We start from the raw sequence: 19082 nt of genomic DNA, 5'->3' as shown, positions 1-19082 counted from the left end.
CCTGTGGCCCTACTGAATCTCACACACAAAAAATGTTATCCAAAGTGGAACTTCTTTTTTATTTATTTTGAATGTATCACCTCCAAACTGCTTCAGAATCTGTTTGCTATTTTTCATAAAAGCTTTCAAGATTATTTATTTTGCATGTGGCTTGACTGTGATTTGTTTTTTTGTTTCTTTTTATGGCATCGTTTCGGGATTCTCAACCCAGGAGGTATAGCAAAATGGTTAAGAGCTGGGGTTCTAGAATCAGGCAGACGGACTCCAACTTACCAGCTGTGTGACCTCGGCAAGTTTATGAAGGCTTTTAAATTTTAATTTGCTCATTTGTAAAATGGCAAAAATTAATCGTACTTCACTTGAAAGGTGGCTTTGAGGATTGACTGAGTATAAGAAGCTTCACAAAGCACCCGGTGCTTACCTTGAGATGACAACTGTTTTTATGGTAAGTGAGGATTTGCATCCAAGACCTTAAATCTATTACAAAGACCTAAAAGACTAACTTGGGCAGGAGTTGAGGGATATCTAATCTCTTCACCTAGCATCCTGTCTCTTCTAGTCTCATGGAATGGTCTGGAAGTTCTTGATAGAATGCACATTCTGTCGGTGGCCTACAGGCTCAAGCTATGAAAAGTGAAAGAAGGAAGAAGGTCATGAAGCAGAGAGAATGACGCTGCTAAATATAGACATGGCAAAATCTTCAGGCTGAGGAGGGTTTTGTTGAACCATTCATTCTTGGAAACTACGTGGGACTGAGCTGAGCTGCAGTGTGTGATAAATGATATCCCAGGACCTCAGGAAATCTTATGCGGGAGGGAAAAAAACACCACCCCTCGTGGTTGGGAGAGCAGAAATGCAAAGATTCCAAATATCAGATACTCCCCAAATCATGACTTCTGAATGCATCAAATCAGCAAATCACTTTGCTTTGCTTAAGGTACTTTCTTGGGAAGCAGTACAGCAGTATAGCGAATTGGGTTGCTCGAGTGTTACTATTTTAAAAATTACTTCATAGTGTTGTCATCAATAAATGCTTGTGATCGTTGATTTACTGGACAGCAGGAAAAGCAGTTTACATGTATTAGAGATAACAAATGTAAACTTTAAAATTAGCAAAGATGGAGTGTGAAACTACTGGTTGTTAAGGGTGCATTCAGGAAACAGGAGTCATTGTTTTGTATGATCTAATTCTTATTTATCAGACTTCTAAGAGAATTGTTTTGGTTTGTAGAAAGACTGGAGTTTGGATCAGTAAAGAGAATGTCCTAAGGCTCTAATTTTTAATCTTTTCACTAAGTTTTATATATAGGTTTTATTCGGTTTCCATCTGAAAAAATGATTTTTTAAACTCATTTCATCTGCGCCATGCTCAACATTACTATTTGGACTAATTTTATGAGTGTTTTTCCGTGTTGGGTTCTCATTCCATCAAATTCTGGGTATGAAGGAAAAGTCTTGATCCAAGTTGTGGCTGATGCTGAACGAGGGTACACTGTGCTAAAAGATGGGTCCACTCTCCCTCTGTTGGAAAATTTCCTGATAGCCACATCCTGATCTGCCAAATTGCTAGTGAGCAAGACAGTGTAACTCCAATCCCACAAGAATAGAATATCAGATTCTTTTAATATGCTGTTATCTAGATAAAACTATATCTAGGTCTTCCCTGACAAGTTATATGAGTCAGTGCTTTGTTTCTATGAACTAAAGTTAGAAACTCAGTGTGACTCACTTTTTTTTTTTTTTTTTTTTGTATGCATCTAAGCGCACGAGGAAATCAGACTACTTCTGGTATTGCTTTCTTTAAAAGAAAAAAAGGCATGCTTCTCGGGTATCCTTTTTAGGTCAGCAGTTTTGAAGTTCAGGACTTATTGGTATCCGAGCGGAAAGGGTTGATGCTCTGATTTATCACGACGCCCTGTGAGTGGGGTTCTTGCACGGCTGGAGAGAGGAAAACACTTGTTGTACTAATTCTGAATGTGCTTCCTGTGTAAAATAACCTTTAACTCTGTGGAGATCCCCCATTTTAACGAGGGGAAGGAGCTGGAAATCAAAGCCCTGTGCTGGTAGCCATTCTAACAGCAGACCACGCTGCAGCCCCCTTGTCACGTCACAAATGGCTCTTGTGGGGTTTTCAGCTGGGCTCATTTCTCCTACTTAAAGATGTGGCCGCATTAATTGTTTAAAAATGTGTGTGATATCTTGGCCCACTAAGAAGACTGGGCTCCACCAGGCAGTTACTGGGAAGTAGATTTGGCAGGGGGAAGAGGGTGGTGCTCTTACCAACACGTCTTTTGTGGGGACTGCGGGGAGCTCGGCCACCTGCAGAACCAGCTTGCCAACCTCAAACCAGACGGCTGATTTCTGTGCTGCCTCATCTTCCCTATAGAAACACTGAGTCTGGAGTGGCCCTGGCCATTGGAAGTCCTCTTTCTGTGCAAAACTTGAAGCAGGATTCCCTACACTGACCGAGGGGAAAACCCAGCCATGTTCAACTAGAGAGACACATTTTGCAAGTCCATTTGGGTTCTTGTAAACCCCTGCAGCCGCACAGCTCTTTAAGATCTGTGGAAAGTGCATACGTGTGGTGGGGGAACATGGGGGTCCCTACATGCTTTCTGAGCTTCCCCAGCAACCCAGCACCAGGTGTTCTATTGCAGGACACAATCACGTTTTTGTCTCGGCAAACTATGCCTTAATACTACATTCTGCATTCCCATCTGCAGCTAGAAGAGAGCTTTCCTCAGGCCAGTCCGTGATAAGTCTGCCTTTGAGCTCACTTGTTGATTGCTGTGCATGGCTCATTTTATAAAAGACGGCTGAGTAGACTGGGAGAGAGAAAGGAGAGTCAAAGCAACCGGCTATTTTAATCTCTTTCCCATTCTGTGCTCCCTCTCTCTCTCTCCCCCTCCCTCCCCACTAACATCCCCCACTCCCTCAAGCCAGATCTTCCAATTCATCTTGGTTTTCATCTGTCCCTCCTCCTAGTCTCCAGGAATGAAGAATTTGTCTCAGTAAGGACAGACCGAACCTTAGCACAAGAGTCTGGTATTTCACACGCCTTAGGCTGTATTCCTGGGTCAGAAATCTCTGTTTAAGTCTGGTAGTGGAAGGAAAACCACCGGGTACTTCAGCAGCTCCTTGAAAAATATTTGATGTTCAAACACTGGTTAGCAATCATGAGGGCCAGGCTTTCGTGAGAGTTCTACTACAAACGTGCTGTGTGATCTGCGGCAGCCTTCTAACCTCTCTGGGTATAGAGTATCCTGGCTTTTTAAAAAGAAATGGTACTTTTCATGATTCTTAAAATGAGGTATCCAACCTAGATGGGAGGTTTCAGGATTGTGTCAGGATGTACATAGCCAGAAGATAATCATCCTGGAGTACCAATTTTGCTTCAGGGCAAATAATCTAGAACAGTCTTATTTTCTGTTTTCATATGAAATCAGACAGGATAGAATAGGTACCTCTGCCATGTAAAGCTTGCATGAGTTTTCTACTTGGAGCCAAGAGTTTTGAATCCTGTCCATGGATTGCCCCCTGCTTGTAGGGAGTCTTTCAGTGGAGTTCTCTAAGAGGTACTGCCAGATGGTAGCTACTGTCCCTTTGAGCTCGTTTCTTCCCTACTCTTAAAGTACTCTCTTTGGGGCATCTCCTCCATGCCGAGGGCTTTAATTACCCACAATATACAGATCATTTAATCTCCTCTGGTCGCCAAGCCTGTATATCCAGCTGCCTACTTGGAATTTCCTTTTGTATTTCTCTGTGGTGCAAACTCAAAACAGGTCCAAAGCAGAAACCACGATTCCCCCTGCCCCCCTCCCCCAAATCTGGTACCTTTCCAGTGTTCCATACTAAGTAAATATCTCTGCATATATTAGTTGTATAAACTGGAAACTGAAGAGTCATCCTTGACATTTTTCTGTCCCTTACTCCCTGTAGCTAATCATCACCAATTCTTGTCATTATTGACTTCTAAAAAGCTCTCAAATCCATCAGCTTCTCTTGATCTTCAAGATACTGTCATCCCTTGCACGGACTTTTTGTTTTCGCCTCTTCTCTATCCTACACCATATTCTACTCTGGCCCCTCTACCGACAGGGCCCTGTGTGTCCTGGCCCTACACCCACCTCTGCCAACCTTGGTTTTCAGCTCCAGCCACACTGACCTTCCAGTCCCTTGTATTCCCAGGCTCCATCCCCGCACAGGACGTTGCTCCTACCTATTCCCACTTCCTCCAGACTTCACTCATTTAACTTCCACCCATCAGGCTGCAGAAGCCTTTTCTGACCTCCCTGACTAGTTCAAATATCCCCTTTTGTGTGCTCTGCTAGCACCATTTATGTCTCTTTTGTAGCACCTGCTAGATCTGCTAGTTCACTTTTGTGTATTTGATTATTTCATTGACGTCTGCTCCCCATCAGGCTGAAACTCCATGAGGACAGGAACCATTCTGGAAGGCAGTGTGATCTCAGGCACCAGCAGAGCAGACCCTAATCATTAAATATTTGATGACCCAATGTATACAGTCATTATTCACAAGCAAAGGAAGGGGAGCTATTGATAAACACCATCAACACTGAGTCAAAATATGTGAAGCACTGTCTGAATCTAAAGCACTATTGAGTTACTAGGTTCTGCTTTGAGTGAATAGTTGGGGATGTTACTTTTCAAACATGAAGGGCAATCATTGAATTTTGTTGCAGATTTATGAAGACAAAATGCAGATGAGCATTTGGAGTACCCAAACCATGTAACAGAACTTGGCTGCTACACCAAATCAAAAGAGGTGTTTCTATATATACATATAAACCAGACTCTCCATATCTATTAATTACTAAAATTATTGCGCTTCACTTACATAACTTTTGTTCCAGAAAGATGAATACATTTGTGCAGTGCTTCCCACTTAAAACAAATCTCCCTGAGAATTAATGGCATGGAGTGCCAGCAACAGAAATAACAAAGGGATGGTACTCCTTTACTTTTAAGACCCAAGAATTTTGTTTAAAAGACAAAGTGAGCCACAACACTAAGTTTAGAAAGTAATTCCTAAAACTACAGTTTTCCAAATAAATTTTCAGGTGAAGGGAAAATCTTACAATAAGTCATCTTTAATCTCTTGCTACCAGTTATAAACTTAGGCGTATGCACAAAGGCAAAACAAAGATTTCTCCATACACATGATACAAAATGATCAGGATTCATTTGAAAAATATTACTGAGCACTTACTTTGCTACCCAATGCTCTGGCCCACTTCACAGGGGAAATAAACTATCATGTTTTGATTAAGATTGCTTTGGCTGCAAATAACAGAAAGAGTGACTAAAGAGTACAGAGTTAGCAAAAGTGACAGTTAATTTTCTCTGATAGCATGAAGTCTAGAGATAGGCAACCTAGTACCCAAGGAAACCTTGGAGTGGCTCTTTCTCTCACATTTCTCCATTTTTGTCTTTGTCACCTCATGGCTTCAAGATGGTTGCCACAGCTCCGGATCTCATAACTGCATTCAAATGTGGTGGTGGGTGTAGAAGGGGGAGAGATGGGCCAGGGCAAAATGTGACTTTTTTCAGTTGGTTCTCTTCTTTTATCATGGAAGTTTCAATATCCCTAACATATTTCAGGTAGGATAAATAAAAAGAGATTAACAATAAGATTCATTAAAGTGAAATTCAGATGGAGAAAATATTAGGGCAGTCAGAAAGAAAAATAATTACAATCAGACTTATGGCACACTTAGCAGCAGCAACAGCGGAAGCCAGAAGGCAGTGGAATAACATTCTCAAAGTGCACAGAGAGTAACTGACGACCTAGATCTCCATTTCTAAACCTAGCAAAACCATCTCATAAGAGATGAGGGAAAAATAAAGACATTTTCAGATAGACCAAAAAAAAATGAGAGTTTACTACCACTCACTAAAGGAACTTCTAGAGGAGGTACTTCAGGATGAAGGAAACTGATCCCAGAAAGAAGGTCTGAGATCCAAAAATGATAGCTAGCAAAGAAAATGATAAACACATGGCTAAATCTAAGCAATCAGTGACTGTGTTAAGCAGTAATAATAATTTCCTATTTGTGGGGCTAAAAAATATTATAAAACTAAAATGTTGGTAAAAATGGCACATAAGTTGAAAGGAGATAGTCAGAAACAAGTTATTCAAAGGTCTGTGCTTTGTTCAGGAGGGGAGTAAAAATAATAATTAACTTAAAACTTTATTAATTATACTTTATCAAATTACACACACACACATACATAAGCTAAAAACTCTACAGCACACCATAAAATATAAAAAGCAAAACTGTAAGCTCCAAACTAGTTAAGGGGAAAAAATTGAATAAGGAAAAACAAAATATGAAACTTAATCCAAAAGGAGGCAAAAAAGAAGATAAAAAAGAATATAGAAAAGGCAGAACAACAGAATGCATAAAATAAGACGGTAGAAATGGAATCCAAATATCTTTTTAATATATTGTATATATTAGAATGATAAAAGTGGACTAGACTTTGTATCAAACAAGATATAAAACCAAAATCTTGCTACCTGTAGTTTACAAGAGCCACCTATAAAGTAAATAAATTCATGGAAGGGTTGAAAGAAAAAAGATAAAAAACAAGTAATAAATATTAACCCCCCAAAAAGTGTGTAGATATATTACCAGATTGTAAAACAAAAGAGAAAGAGATTTAAGGCAAAAAACATTATTAGAGCTATAGGTTTATTTAATATTGACAAAGATTCAATTCTTTAGGAAGATGTAAACAATTCTAAACTTGCATATTTCTAATAATATAGCTTTCAAAAATATCAAGCAATTAAAAAGATAAAACAAGAAAGAGAAACTGCCAAATATACCTACTGAGGGAGACAAACAAATTGTCTTAGTTTGCCAGGCTACTATGAAAAATACCACACAATGCGTTGGCTTAAAAATCAGGAATTTCTTGGCTCACAGTTTTGAAGCAAGATATCAGGAAAGCTTGCTTTCTCCTGGAGCCTGTGGTTTCTGGTGCTGGCGGTAATCCCTGCAGCTCCTTGGCTCATATCTCCTTCTCCCACACGGGACTATGTCTTCTCTTTCCAGCTTGGGTGACTTCCGGGCTCACTTTACAATCCTCGGGTAACCCTGGTTCTCTCTGCCACATCTTGACTGAAAATAACTTCTACAAAAGTTCTGTTTACACTGGGTTCACACCCACAGGGATGGGGAACAAAATTAAGAACATGTGTTAGTTGGGGTATACATTCAACCAACCACGAACACATTTCTCAGAAATTGATAAGAAAAAAAAATCAGTAAAAATATGGATGATTTAACCATCATAATAACAAACCAGGTCCAACGGACATATATAGAGCCCTGTAGCCAACAACTGGAGGATACATTTTCTTAACACAAGAACGATTATAAAAATTGATCATGTACTAGCCAACAGAGCAAGTCTCAACAAATGTCAACTAATCACTATCCTAGAGGCTACATTCTTTGACCACAATGTAATCAATAACAAAATATGACCAAAAATTTGGAAATTTAAAAGTATAATTCTAATCAGTTCATAAGTCAAAGAAGAAATCACAAGAGAATTTAGAAAATACTCAGAACCAATCATAATGACTATGCAGGAAACTGATGATGTACAGCTAAATGGGGGAAAATTAATAGCCTTATAATGCTTACTTTAAAAAAGAAGAAAGGCTGGAATTACAAAAAGAACAGGAAAAAACCTTAATAGAGGAGAATAAAGGAAATAAAATAGCACAAATTAATGAAACAGAAAACAATATTCAATAGAAAGGATCAACAAAGCAAAAGTTGGCTCATTAAAAAAATAATATATAATATATATAATAGCAATTAAATGGATAAAAATATTATGAGACACTACACACATATTAGAATTGCTAAATCAAAACCCTGACAACACCAAGTGCTGGTGGGGACGTGGAGCAACAGGAACTGTCATTCATTGTTGGTGGGAATGCAAAATGTCTTCCACATTGGAAGACAGTCTGGCAGTTTCTTACAAAGCTAAGCATAGGCCACCATTTGATCCAGCAGCCATGCTCCTAGGTAACTACCCGAATAAGCTGAAAGCACAGGCTCACATAGAAACCGGCACGTGAATGTTTACAGCAGCTTTATTCATAGTTGCCAAAAATTGGAAGCAACCCAGACGCCCTTCCATTGGTGAATGGATAAACAAACTGTAGTACACTTATACCATGGAGTATTATTCAGTGATAAAAAGAAATGAATTATCAATCCATGAAAAACCATGGAAGAACCTTAGGGGCACATTCCTAAGTGGAAGAAGCCAGTTTGAAAAGGCTGCACACTGTATGATTCCAACGATAGACATTCCGGAAAAAGGTAAAACTATAGAGACAGTAGAAGGACAGTGGTTGCCAGGGGTTGAAGGGGAGGGGGGAGGGATGAAGAGGTGGAGCCCAGGGCATTTTTAGGGCAGTGAAACACTTCTGTATGACCCTGTAATGGTGCGTAGATGATATTACACATTTGTCAAAGCCCACAGAACTGTACAACAGAGTGGATCCTAATGTAAACTATGGACTTTAATTAATAACTACATATCAATATTGGTTCATCAACTGCACACCAAATGTACCACCCAAATGCAAGGTGTTAATAATAGGGGCAATTTATGGGGGGAAGGAGGAAGAGGAAGAGGGGACATACGGGAACCCTCTGTACTTTCTGTGCAATTTTTCTGTAAATCCAAAACTGCTCTTAAAAAATAGTTTATTAAAAATATTATGAGCAATTTATCAATAAATTTAAAAAAGTAAAGTAAAAAATGGGCAAATTCCTAGAAACACATAAGTTACAAAACTCATTTAAGAAATTTAAAATATGAAATTTAAAACATCGGGGCTGATATCTCACCTGTATGGAATGTACAGTCAGACCAGACTGTTTGCTTAGGGTCAGGGTCCTGGGATTGATTAGTGCAACCATTCTGATTGGTTGTTAAATAGTTTTATTCTCACTAGCCTAAAATCATTGATGAAATTTTATCAGTAGTTACAATTTTTCCCACAAAGAAAACACCAGGTCCAGGCAGTTTCACAGGCAAGTTTTACAAAGATTTGAGGAATCTTGAACTCAGAGAGCATAAAAGGAGGAACATCCACTAACTCAGTTTATGATACAAGTATAACCTTCATACTGACGCCAAACAAGGAAAATACACGAAAAAATTACTGTCCAATTCCTACTCTTATCATGGATGCAAAAATCTTCAATAAAATATTAGTACGGATAGATAGATAATGATCAAGTGGGTTTATTCCAGGAATGCAAGGCTGCTGCCAACATTAGAGAATTAATTGGTATAATTTCTACCATGCTAAAAGAGAAAAGCTATGTGGTCATTTCAAAAGAGGCAGAAAAAGAATTCTGAAAAGTTTGCATGCCATTTTTAACAATAACTTTTAAAAACCTCTTAGCTAAAAAAGGAATAGAAAAGAACAATCTTAGCCTACCTAATAAAGGGTATCTCCAGTAAAACAATCCTCCCCAGTAAAAAGTTAAAAGCATTTCCTTTAAAAATAATGACTAAGACAAGAGGTAAACTATTGTTATTCCTATATTACTTTTTGTTGGAGTTCCTGCTATTGCAGAACATCAAGAAAAATAAAAAAGAAGCATAAAGACTAGAAAGGAAAAAACAAAATGGTTATTATATACAAATGAAATGCCTGTCTACACCAAAAACTCAAAAAAACTATCATGAAGTATAAGAAATAAGAAAATGCAGCAAAATTATTAGCTATATAATCCATAAAGCAAAAGTCAGTTGCATTTTTTGTCGGTAGGAATGTAAAACGGTGCAGCCACTGTGGAAATCCTACTTCTAGGTAGATACTCAAAAGTATCAAACAGACCCTTTTACACATGTTCACAGCAGCATTATTTACAATAGTCAAAAGGTGGAAGCAACCGAAGTGTCCCTCAACAGGATAAAAAAAAAACTGTGATCTATCCATACAGCCCAAAAAAGGAATGATGATCTGTCACATGCCCCAACACGGATAAAACTTGAAGACATCAGGTTGGGTGAAATAAGCCAGACACAAAAGGACAAATGTTGTGCAATTTCTCTTATGTGTAATACTTAAGTGTAAGAAAGATCATAGCGACAAGCAGCAGGATAGTGGTTTGCAGGAGATCGGTGAAATGGGAATGGGGAGTTACTGCTCATTGGGTACAAGCTTCTGTCTGGGATGACGAAAGTGGTCTCAAAATAGACAGTGGTGAAAATTACCCAACACTGTTGATGCAGTTGATTTCACAGGATTATATACTTAAAATTGTTTAAATGATTTTTATGTTTTATTCACTTTATCACCATAACAAAAAAGTCAATTGCATTTCTATATATCAGCAAAAAACAGCTGCAAAAGGATATCACTTACCATAGCACAAAAAATAAGGTATCTGGGAGGAAATCTACCAAAATATTTAGGAAACTTCATGTAGAAAACTATAAAACTTTACTGAAATATGTGTAGAAATGTCTAAGTAAATGGAGAGACATATCACATGAATGGACAAGTTCCATCAAGATGTCAATTTTCCTTGAACTCTACATGTTCAGTAAATATCAAAATAACCTTCTTAACCGACTCTTTAGTTTATATAGAAGAACAAAGTGCCAAAGACAGCCAAAGAAGGGAATGAGGAGAGTTGTCTTCAAGTCTTACCGGATATCAAGAGGTAGTATAAAACTCTAACTACTGAAACCACAGAAAACTTGCACAGGATAGACAAATTGGTCAAAGGAATAGAAAAGACAACCCAGAAACAGGTATTTGACAAAGCTGGCACTGCAGATCAGTGGGGGAAATGAAACAGAGATGGGACACTTCATACAGGTAAACTAAAAGGCTTACAGCTTTATAAGAAAGAGACAAACTAATAGACACATGAGTGAAAATATGAATAGGCATTCCACAGAACAGAAAATGTGAATTAGCCAATAATGTGAAAATATACTCAATTTCAATAGTAATGATGAAAATGAAAATGAAAACCACAATGAGATACAATTACATACCCAATAGACTGACAATATGTAAATGTCGAGTAAGATCACCTATTGACAAGAGTATGGAGAAACCCTTAGGATTAGCTGGAGTATAAATTTATTCAATCAGTTGGGTTAATATTCTGGTATTACCTTGTAGATATGTGTATATTCTACAACATAATAATCCCACTCCTAATATAGAAACTCTTGCATCTTTGCACCAAGTGACATGTACAAAAGTATTCATAGTAGCACTATTTATATGAACCATACATTTTTGGATTTGTGACTTGTATGGCTGTCCACATCAGATTCTTTGCCCAGTTTCTCACAGCAACTACTTTCTCTACTGTCTCCTCATTCCCTCCCCAACCCCCACTCCTGTCTGGAATCTTCCACCCGGTGGCTAGGGTCCAGGCAATCAGAATGTTTACTGCAGGAAACTTGGTGATAATTGTGCCCTGGAGCTCATTTCACCCCAGTTCCACCAGACCTCTAAAGCCTAGAGGTATTGTTTCCAGAGCCTACTTACTCTGGAGGTGATGTGGAGAATAAATTAGGGAGCAAGTGAGTAGGGATGAAGGCAGGCTAGTGGAAACGCTATTACTATATTACTAAGGAAAAATGAGGGCTACAAAGCATAGATGGTGAATGGAATTTATAGTCTAACAAGGAGAGGCACATGTAAAAACAATGCATTACAGATGCTGTGATACAATTACCAATATGCAGTGGTGACACAAAGGGTCTACTGTCCCTGGAAGTGGGGGAAGGCAGGGCGGTAGAGAAAGTCAGGAAAGGCTTCATTGAGGAAGTGATGCCTGACCTGAGATGGTACAGTAGAACATTCCAGAAAGAGGGGACACAAATTAAAGTACAGGGGCATGAAACAGAATGATTATTTTCAGAGAATTCCAAGTACTGCCACATGACTGGAGTAAAGGATTTGGGATGGGGGCAACAAAGAATGAGGTTGACAGTAGGGTCACAGAAGGCCTGTCTGCCATTCTAAAGAGTCTGGAATTAATTCTGCAGGGCAGGCAATAAGGCGCTACAGAAGGGCTTTAAGGGGAGAAGTAATAGATTTGAATTTTAGGGACAAAACACCTTTTGCAGCAATATGCCTTACTGGAATAAAGCAATGAGCCCCTCTGGTGGCTCAGGTGTCAAATAATTCCATTCACCAGGATACCTCTTCTCAAGCAGGCACGTTCACTGAGATATTTTAGAAATAATACAGCTCTTTCTCACTGATGTAAAGATACTTAACTATAATGATAAACAAACAAGGTCCTTTTATCTTTCCTAGGCTCTTTGTATAAATGTAGCTATACACTCTAATTTAATAAATGGAGTGAGGTTGAGAGCCTTTGGCACCAATCTCAGGTACCGAAACAGTGGGAAAACAACAAAACATGGAACATAATATCTATCTATAAATCCAATTGTATGGTTGGGGTTATGGAGCATTTTAAGAGTTATGATTTCCCTGGCAAAGTATCAAAAAAACATACCTTCGAAAATTATTCAGTGCAGCCATTTGGCATCCAACCATGCTGACAGAATGAAAAATGTTGAGTAAACAGCCTACGTGTAGTTCACCATTCCTGGTGATGTAAAGGAAGGATGTTTTCTAAGGCTTCAGAACGATATATTTTCTTAAATAATAATGTGGTCATGAAACAAAGCCAAGAGATAACTTCCCAGCTCATTTAAAAAAATGAGTCAATCTATTAATCTATTTTTTTAAAGATAAATAGATATATTCTGTCACACTCAGAAGAATGTCTGAGAAGATACCCACAAATATGGTCAATTGGTTATCTCTGAGTGAGGGAGTACTCCTTTTTGTCTACTGGCGCTTTCCAAGTTTCTAAAATGAACATGTATTGCTTTTAAAAGGAAAAACAAAAGGAGAAAAATAGACCAATTATACAATCAGAATATCGTAGGCTGTCTTTTCCAGTTTTCTGATTCTAACTGAGATTAATGTAAACCACTTCAATGTAACATTCTAGAGTGCTTTGAATATAGGCAAATTTTCTTTTCTCAAGTCAATTTACATCTTTAGTAAATGAGAGTCTTTTCGAAAATACAAAACTTCAACTCTTAATTATTCATGCCAGTGGTAGAGAATGACACTAGTAACCGAAAACAGCAAGGAATAAAAAATATCATGATTATCATATTAGGCTTTGTAAAGCACTGCATGGTATCTGGGGCAGATATGCCTTCTGAATTAAATTTTTCTTAGACCAATATTAAAATGACTCTATGCTCCTACATGTGGGCTGGCAAATGAAGGGAGAAGGCTATGGTAAAAAACAAACAAACAAACAAAAAACATGTCTAGGATTTAAAATGCATTGCATATAATCTACAAACTTTATGCTCCATAGGCAAATGGATAACGGCTCTCGATGCTAAAAATATAAACTACTTTTTAAACACAGACAGACCTGAAGTGGGCTACTAAAGCATGGAAAATGGAATGCTAACTTCTGCTGTGTCTGATGCAATGCAGATGTAAAACTGTAAAACAAAACACCTGGATTCAAAAGAGCCCAATGTAGTTCTTATTCTCAAACCCAGCTTTTCATAATCAGAGGACACTCTTTTAACAGCAGCTCTATCTGAAATCAGTCAGCAAAGTATTTCAGAAGAAATATGAAACACTCATCTTTTGGGGTATGAGAAAAGGGTCTGTCAAACGCATTTGGTCAGATACTTCTCCATCTCTTAATATTTACGAAGGGACTCACAACGAAAGATGTGTAAATATGACTTATCTTAAATTAAGCACATTGAACTTTCCCCAACACCATTAGGAATTTAGATCATTTAAAGTATAGTTCAGATGTATTATTTCTAATCTTCAGATCCTTTTCAGTTCCTCTGAAACATAACAGCTTTCTTATTAGTTACGATTCTGTCACCCACTCACATCAACTGTCCCCCCAACCTTGCCGGGAACACATTTTCCGAAATTTATCCCCACCAAACAACATTCTAATTGGTCCCTTGGAGAGAACACATTCTAGAAACTTTGTATTCTAATTGTCTTCTCCTCCCAGCTAACTCTCCCAGACAATGGAGCTCTCATATTTCTACCCCAAACTCTGAGCAAAAACCATTGCCACCAGCCCAGGCCTCTCCCGAATCCTCCGATTCTACTTTCAAAGCTCCAAAGACTCCAGCTGGTTGAGAAAAACTGTCCTCAGAGACTGGGGTAGAAAAAGACCAAGCAGACCTGGCCAGACCTGTAGTCGGCAGGGAGAGGGAGAGGCTGGGCACGTTCATGCATTACTACTTTTTGTCCCATCACACACATCTGTAGTTCTTCATGTTAGTGGAGAATGGCAGATTTTGTGGTGGCATGCTGGTTTTTACTGACCCTAGCCTTGGGGGGGACAGGGGATAATTGGAACCAGGTAAGGAGTCTGGGCCTTGGCTTTTAGTGCTGAGCTTCAGGCTTAGGAGGGTGCTTCTGGAAACTTCTCCAGTTATCCTGCATCACTAATATGTACCTCCAGCCTATTTCCCAACCAGACTGTCAGTCCTGGCTAGTAGGCACAGCTCTTCATTCACCATCCATCTCACACTCTTCATTCAATAAGCATGTACAGGCTGCTTTCTACGTGCCCGATGCAGATAGCATGAGAAGTAAGGTGTGGCCCTGACTCGAGGAGCTTATGGGAGAGAAGCAGCAGACAGACATGGAAACAGGTAAATGCAACCAGGTGTTCAAGGTTATGGTAAAATGTGTATAGGTCTCATCAGGGGCTTAAAGGCAAGTTCCTGGCTTCACCCCCTGTATTCCTTATTATCCAGCTAAGCCCCTGAACCCAAATCTGTCCTTTCCCTTCACTAAGCACTTTCACTATGCCCTGTGGAACATGCAACGGGACGTCCCTAATCTATTGCAACTAGATTAGCAGTAACTGGTCTATTGCCACTAGACTTCCCAGAATTTTTTTTTTTTTCACCTTGCCTACCAGTTGTCTTTCCACAACTGTGCCCTAACTGAAACCCTGCTTTCTCATAATGATGCCACCTGCCTCAAAAGTTTACTCTGTGGAGTCTACTCTTTCTCCCACTCTCCCTGACTCACAAGGCAAGAAAAGCCTCGACCCCACCCCCCCTTCTCCCCATTATTACTCCTTGGTCATTCATTCACATCATCACCAGCCACCTCTTCTTTGTAGTGACGCCACCTGCTTGCATCCTCCTTTCTCTGCTGCCTGAGAGGCAGGTCTCTCCCAAGGCTAACCTCCACCCCTGCCCTTGGCCCCTCACACCCGCTCTGGGCATCCGGGAGGCCATCGCCTCCATCAGGCCCTCTGTCTCTTCACTCTGGTTATCTTCACTTTTACTCCCTTCACTGACTCTTTCCCATCTGCCTACAAACTTTGATCTCTCCCACCACACGTGCACACACAAAACAAAGACAAAAACAAGCACGACCCTCTACACATTCAAACCCAAATCCTGTTTTTCTTTTGTGAGACCAACTTTTTTTTTATATTTATTTTATTGAGATATATTCACACACCACACAGTCATACAAAACAAATCGTACATCTGACTGTTCACAGTACCATTACATAGTTGTACATCCATCACCAAAATCAATCCCTGACACCTTCATTACCACACACACAAAAATAACAAGAATAATAATTAAAGTGAAAAAGAGCAATTAAAGTAAAAAAGAACACTGGGTGCCTTTGTCTGTTTGTTTCCTTCCCCCATTTTTCCACTCATCCTTCCATAAACTAGACAAAGGGGAGTGTGGTCCTTATAGCTTTCCCAATCCCATTGTCACCCCTCATAAGCCACACCCCTACACAATCGTCTTCAAGATGCATGGGTTCTGGGTTGTAGTTTGATAGCTTCAGGTATCCACTGCCAGCTACCCCAATTCATTAGAACCTAAAAAGGGTTGTCTATATTGTGCGTAAGAGTGCCCACCAGAGTGACCTCTTGGCTCCTTTTGGAATCTCTCTGCCACTGAAACTTATTTCATTTCCCCCTTTCGGTCAAGATGTTCTCCATCCCACGATGCCGGGCCTAGATTCCTCCCCAGGAGTCATATTCCACGTTGCCAGGGAGATTCACTCCCCTGGGTGTCTGATCCCACATAGTGGAGAGAGCAGTGATTTCACCTGCCAGGTTGGCTTAGCTAGAGAGAGAGGGCCACATCTGAGCAACAAAGAGGCATTCGGGAGGAGGCTCTTAGGCACAATTATAGGGAGGGCTAGCCTCTCCTTTGCAGCAACAGTCTTCCCAAGGGCAGGAGACCAACTTTTTTAAAAGAACAACTCAGCTGCCTCCATTTTCTTATTATTCACAAATTCTTCACTTCCTAGCAATCTGGTTTCTGCTCACCATTTCATTTATATTACTCACCATACATGAACAACATCCCACTTACCTAATGCCATGGATTTTCCCATAATCTCTATTTAATACTTGACATCATCAGTCATTCTTTTATCTTGATATTATATCTCCCTTGGCTCTAAGACATTTTCCCACCTCTCTTCTTCATGCCTCTTTACCGTCTCCCAAGTTCTAAAGAGAGATAAATCCTATATTAGACTTAAAGGTCTTTCTGCCTGCAGTACATGGGGTACTGTGTTGTATATCCAAACCAGCTTTTAAGAAGGGTCTAACCAAGCTGGCTGGTAGGTTTGGATGCCTAGGGCTTGAGCTCCAGCAAAGGATTGTAGTCTTGGTTTCCAGTAGCAAAAAGGGCCAAAGGGTAAATGTAATTCCAAGTCTCTAGAGAGCATCAAAAATTAAGTGAAGAGAACAAAACTCGGTTGAGTAGACTGAGGTGCAGGAGTAGGACCCAAACATGAGACAGCAAAAAGTAACAACTGGGGAAAGAGTCAGAACAAGGGAGGATTTTTGCCAGGTGTGAATGAAGCTGAAGTTCTCCTCGGTTTGCCTATATCAGTCATCAGACTGGCTTAAGAGTCAAGTCAGAGAAGACAACAAGTAACATAAAAAAGAGTACTTGTTCTCAAACAATGCACACAAGAAGCTCGTTTCTTCTATAAAATGGGGATAGAAGCAATGCCCATCTATGATGGTTAGTTTCATGTGTCAATATGGCTAGGCTATACAGTACCCAGTTATTCAAACACTTCTCTGGGTGTTGCTTGGAAGGTATGTTGCAGATGCGGTTAACATCTACAGTCAGTTGACTCTACGTAAAGGAGATTATTCTCCGTGATGTGGGTGGGCTTCATCCAATCGCTTGAAAAGCCTTAAAAGCAAAACAAGTTTTCTCTGACGAAGAAATTCTGTCTCAAGACGGCAGCATAGACTTCTGCCCAAGTTTCCAGGCTGCCAGCGCACCCTATGGATTTCAGACTTGCTAGCTCCCAGGCATGGACCAATTCCTCGAAATAAATCTCTTAATATCTATCTATCTATCTATCACCTATCTATCATCTATCTAACCATCCCACTGATTCTGTTTCTCTGAAGAACCCTGATGGATACACTACCTCATGGGGCACTGGGGGTTAAGTGAAACGCAGCATGTAAAGAACTAAGCACGAGGCCTGACACGAAGCAGATGTCAGCTATTATTATTATTCCATCCCCTGAACTACATAACATAAAGCTTAAACATGTATACTAAACCATCCCAATATCAAATCTAATTTAATTCTCCCAACTATTTAGCATCCTCAAAACTGCCTTGTATTAAATTACTTAATTAGTTAATTTAATAGACCACTTTAAACCAGATATAAATGTGGGATGTGTACTGCTCAAAATAGGTGGTTTCTCCCTGCTGCTCTAGTGAACTGCCTTCCTATCAGTCACCAAAGGGCTATTTTTAGGACCTGTGATCTCTCTTCTTGTTGTTGTCCAAACTTTAGAGTGTTTCACCCTCAATTTACTCATGATCTCTTTTTGACTACTTTTAAACTACTTTCTAACCTCTCAAAACATTCTTCCTCTTTGGATTCCAAGGTATCACTTTGGTTTGGTTTTCCTTCTGCTTCTCCCACTTCTTGGTCTCCTTGGCAGGCCTGTCTTCCTCTGGCTGTCACTTTGAATTCTAATATTCCTCAGGTACACCTCAGGCACTTTTCACCTCTTCCCACAGCCTTTCCAATATCCTACCTTAATTTACATTTTTGTTTCTTGATCAGATTATAGCAACAGCCTACATAACCTCATTCCTAGTTTCTCCCAATCCTAGTCTATCCCTCATGCTGCTTCCAGAATTTTTAAAATATATTTTTAAGTGTGTATAAATATATACACACAAATATATATGTATGTACATAAAGTATTTGTGAAAAGACCTCGATTATCTCCTGTCACCTACAACAAAAAATCCAAATCCTCAGCATTCCACACATGGTCTTTCATTTTGACCCAACCAAACCCTTCAACCTCATCTCATCTTTCTTCCTCCTATTCACCCAGAACTCCAACTATATGGAAATGTATTTCATTGCTCGGATTACAACATACGTTTTCACAAATCCCAGCCTTCCCATGTTTCCTCTTCCTTGACGCCATTTTTTTCCTGTTACCAACCACTTTTTCCCCCTAACCACTTTCTGAGCCAGCTTCCTTCTCTATTACAGCATTTGCCAAACTTCATTTCAAATATTTCTCTATGTATCTATTCCCCCAGGAAAATGTAAGCAGCTGAAATTTAGGGAAAAGCCTTTTTCTCTTCTACAGCTTCAAAATCTAGTACCAAGCAAGTGTGCACAAATATTTACTGACTGAATGGTGAGTAATCAACAAACATTAAAATGATTTTTTTAAAGCTGCAATTTAAAAATTCCTCCTTAGGTGGAAAAAGATTAAAATGAAACACTCCAGAGCAAATCTCAAGGTAAACATGGATAGCTTGAAGGCCAGAAGACACACAAGGAAGGCAAATGTGGACTACCCCAGAACTTCAAGGTTGTATGTCTGTGGCAGTGGATATACATAACAAATATGACCATACCACTCCCCTCCTTAAAATCTTTCAATGTGATCTACTG

The 19082-nt window shown here is 39.4% G+C and overlaps 1 long non-coding RNA gene across 1 annotated transcript; it reads right to left on the bottom strand.

Annotated features, from left to right (window-relative positions):
* Positions 1-5304: 5304 nt before the first annotated feature.
* Positions 5305-16730, bottom strand: LOC119507248. Its single transcript, XR_005211173.1, has 3 exons — positions 16487-16730; positions 6854-7181; positions 5305-5608 (listed from the first exon to the last, which is right to left on the bottom strand). It is a non-coding gene; the product is annotated as an uncharacterized LOC119507248 (long non-coding RNA).
* Positions 16731-19082: the final 2352 nt, after the last annotated feature.

This window comes from Choloepus didactylus, chromosome 12 (assembly GCF_015220235.1).
Source record: "Choloepus didactylus isolate mChoDid1 chromosome 12, mChoDid1.pri, whole genome shotgun sequence".
Taxonomy (NCBI): Eukaryota; Metazoa; Chordata; class Mammalia; order Pilosa; family Megalonychidae; genus Choloepus; species Choloepus didactylus.
The sequence above is the reverse complement of the archived record's forward strand: the minus strand, read 5'-3'. Positions and strand labels throughout refer to the sequence as shown.